Genomic DNA, 3,594 nt, shown 5'->3' on the forward strand with positions numbered 1-3,594 from the left:
GATATCTGTTGCTCAGAAGGTGTTGCTGTTGTTATGGATGCAAGATGAAGGTGATCCGTAACCTTCCTTCAGTCAGTGGGAGAAACGGGTGACAGAAAGCCATTTTACTGATTGGAGTACGCACGCACACACACACACACACACACAAATGCACACACACACACACACACGCGCACGCACACACACACACACACACACACACACACACACACGCACACACACATGCTAAGTTATTGAGATGAGGCCTGTTTTTAATCAAGCCTTGTTTTCCTCTCTGATCGCAGGGTAATTACATGGTTTGCTGCTTCATTAATTAAACATGAGCTGCTGACATGATCATTTAGACTGGGCCTCCTAAAGACAACACATATTTTTTGACACAATAGTCCTGGAATGTCGCTTTCGTACGATAATGCCAAACCGAAGTGAACTGGCAGGGGAAATACCGTTCTTTGAGACGAATTGGGAGCTGACCTGACGTCTAATAGAGTAAACAGGTAATCCATCAGATCTGAAAAACACTCCATTTAGAGATAAAAAAAAATCAAGCATAATAGCCTAACCTTCTTCCAGGGATCCCACTTGTATCACTTCAAAGCTTGTCCTTCCCAGGACATTTCATCTTTGTCTAAAAGGCCTCATATCTCGCGTCATCATTTGCATGAATTGGCTCCTTTGAACCGGCTCTCCTCCTCGGTGGAAGAGACTCCCTCCTTTGTCCTCTTTTGAATATGTGCCGTTCATGGAAAACCTTCATGCAAAATAAGCAAAAAAAAAAAAAAAAAGAAAAAGTATTTGCTCTGAGGTTGTCTGCTGCCTGTATTATTCATCTGCAGCATTTCCACTTCCGAACGCATGCAATATGAATGAGACCGAGATGACCACCAGAAGGAAAACACACACACACACCCCCACACACGAACACACACGCGCGCACACACACACACACACACACACACACACACGCACGTACGCACACACTCACAAGTGTGGACGGACTTTTATGAGGTCTTTATTGTGGTTTTCATGAATACATTAAAGTTACACATGTTTTTTATAAATAAGTAAGTAAATATATATTTGAATATATTTGAAGTCCTGAAGCTGAAATCAAAGCTTTTATGTAGATCCACAGATGAGAAATTTTAAAATGTTTCACAGACTCCAGAAGTTAAAAATAGTTATTTTATTTTTTGCGATATGATTATAGATACATATCTATAATGTGTAGGAATCAGAGAATTTTGTTTTAATTTAGAATCAGACAGTTTTTTTATTTGTTAGTTCAAATATTAAAAAATCACATTTTTTTCCTTTTCATTGAAGGGGCAATGTTGTGTAGAATTGATGTTTTTGAGCTTTACGTCATGCTATGATGTTATTCTCTCATCAAAAACATACCTGGAGTGTTGCCTTGATTCTTTCATGCATGTTTCAAAAATCCTTTAGACTCCCATGGCAACCGTTCAGCTGACCAAAACGCCTGGTCGGTGTTTAGGACAGCTCCTTCAGACTAGCCAGCCACAATTAGCAAGCACCTGGTGGAACTACACATCATGCTGAGCTCATTATAGGACCCACTTCTCAGCGCAACGCTGGTAAAGACGGTATTAAAGGGCTAATAGGGGAGTGATGTTGGTGACTTCCTGAAGGCGGAGTTTTAGAAAGAGCAGGAGTTCTTAAAGAGACAGAGGCCCAATTTCAAGGCGTTAAAAGACAAGGCAACGTTTTTCTTTTAACTCRTATTTGAAATATAGCATTTTTAACAACTGAAGTTACCTGACTATGCTATGTGCCTGGAAAACAAATAATACTGCCCCTTTAAAACCCTCCTGTTGTCCTCATTTTCTGTGTATAGGGAAAACACATACAAATCTCGGTCATTTTGACCCGAGGACAACAGGAGGGTTAAGTGGATCAAAACAACAATTTCTTGTAGTTTTAGCAACAGCTGGAATATTAGATCGTAACTGGGGGATTTGTACTTTGCTGCATAAATTGGCATATTTTTGTAACTCTTTCATCCTCTGGTGTTTAAAAAGCTCCCTCTCTAAAGGACCCTGGAGCACGTGTTTTAATGTTTAATAGTCCTTTGAATAAAAAAAATATGGAATATATTGGACATTTTATAAAAATTTTATGTTTCCTCTTAYTGGGTCTTCAGTATGAATCCTTTGCTCTGGAAGTCAGTGAGGAAGATTCAAAGTCAGCACGGAGAACTTAGAGATGGTGCGTTCAGTGACCGGGAAAGGACTCAGATTTTTGAGTTTCTGACCAGTCAGTCATACTTGAGGGCTGGTGAAGCTGAAAATCAGGCTCCCAAATCAGTTTCCTCTTCCCTTCCACCTCCAGCAGCTTTATTCTATAAATTATGTATCTATAATCATATCGATCTTGCACACATGTAAGAAATATAATAAACGGCAGGTGTTGATGTTCCACGAACCACTTGGAACAACTTGCATTCTCTCCCGTTTGCATGTGTGCTGCATTAAAAATGCAGAGGACTGAAATGTGCTGCATCACATTCCAGAGCTTGTTGAATATATTCCCTCCCCTTTGTGACACAGTCAGTATTCTGAATAAGAAAGAAAAAAACCCTCCTTTTGACTCCTTGTTAAAGCACTTCAATGTTCCCCCCTGCTGCTTTTTTCTACAGTAACAATCAGGTCTTTATTTTTATGTCCGCTTGCCAAACTAACAGCCCTCAGATCCCCGCCGAGCWGAGCGTCAGGCCGCTCTCGTAAAGCGTCTGACTCTGCGTATCTCTGCGGAGGCTCGTAGTTCATTCACGCTCTGCCCAATTAACCGCACTCTTCTCCGCGTCCACCTTTGATGTTGCCTGMGTCTCGGAGTCCCTCCGRTGAATACGGCGGGTAGCGGAGGTGTCGGCGAGGCCCCTGGGTGGGGCCTCATTAACCCACATTTCTCCCTCCGACGTCGGGACGGGGCGCGGTGCTCGGAGGGGRTTCTCGCTCTGYTCGTCGGAGCGCGTCTGAGGGAAGAAGAAAATGGAAACCATTCCTCTGAAGAAACTCCTCAGAGCACATGCAAGGGCGATGAATGCTGGGAGCTATTACTGTTTTTTCTTTCCCCTCTAATTTCCATCTTCTAATTTTCCGTGTATTACAGCCGGCTAATGCACTGCTAATGCAGTATTCATTCGTGGTTGGAAGATGGAGCTTGAAATGGGAAAGGCGTCGTTTCCAGAGTTTTGCATATTAAATGTAAGAGTTAGGAGAAGCCAGGGTGGAAAGAAGAAAACTATGTTTGCCTGTCGGAATGTGAAACGTGTGTGCAGTATGTTTAACTCTCTGTTTTCACTTCAGCACAAACCAAATGAGTCGTCGGCAGCGGTTTCTCCATTTTGTATGACTTTGTTGGATTTTGTACCGTTTTTATGTTGAATAGTTGCTCTGCTGCTATTGTTAAGGAAAGATATTAGCTTTGAAATGTTCACATTTTTTGCTAAAAAGCAGTTTCTCAMTCGATAATAACCATATCGAGTTTCGTTTTATTGCTGTTGCAGAATATCATCAGATGATGTGATTTAGTTGCTACAGAGCAAAGAGCATTTTTACATTCATTGGTACC

The 3,594-nt window shown here is 41.7% G+C and overlaps 1 long non-coding RNA gene across 1 annotated transcript in view; it reads right to left on the minus strand.

The window, feature by feature from the left end:
• Positions 1-1,678, minus strand: part of LOC103478567 (uncharacterized) — a 12,238-nt gene extending 10,560 nt beyond the window's left edge. The window contains exons 1-2 of the long non-coding RNA XR_535820.2: positions 1,402-1,678; positions 564-751 (exon numbers count right to left, since the gene is read on the minus strand). This is a non-coding gene — a long non-coding RNA (uncharacterized LOC103478567). The remainder of the gene's footprint in view (positions 1-563; positions 752-1,401) is intronic.
• Between the last annotated feature and the right edge of the window lie 1,916 nt (positions 1,679-3,594).

Source organism: Poecilia reticulata, linkage group LG2 (assembly GCF_000633615.1).
Source record: "Poecilia reticulata strain Guanapo linkage group LG2, Guppy_female_1.0+MT, whole genome shotgun sequence".
Taxonomy (NCBI): Eukaryota; Metazoa; Chordata; class Actinopteri; order Cyprinodontiformes; family Poeciliidae; genus Poecilia; species Poecilia reticulata.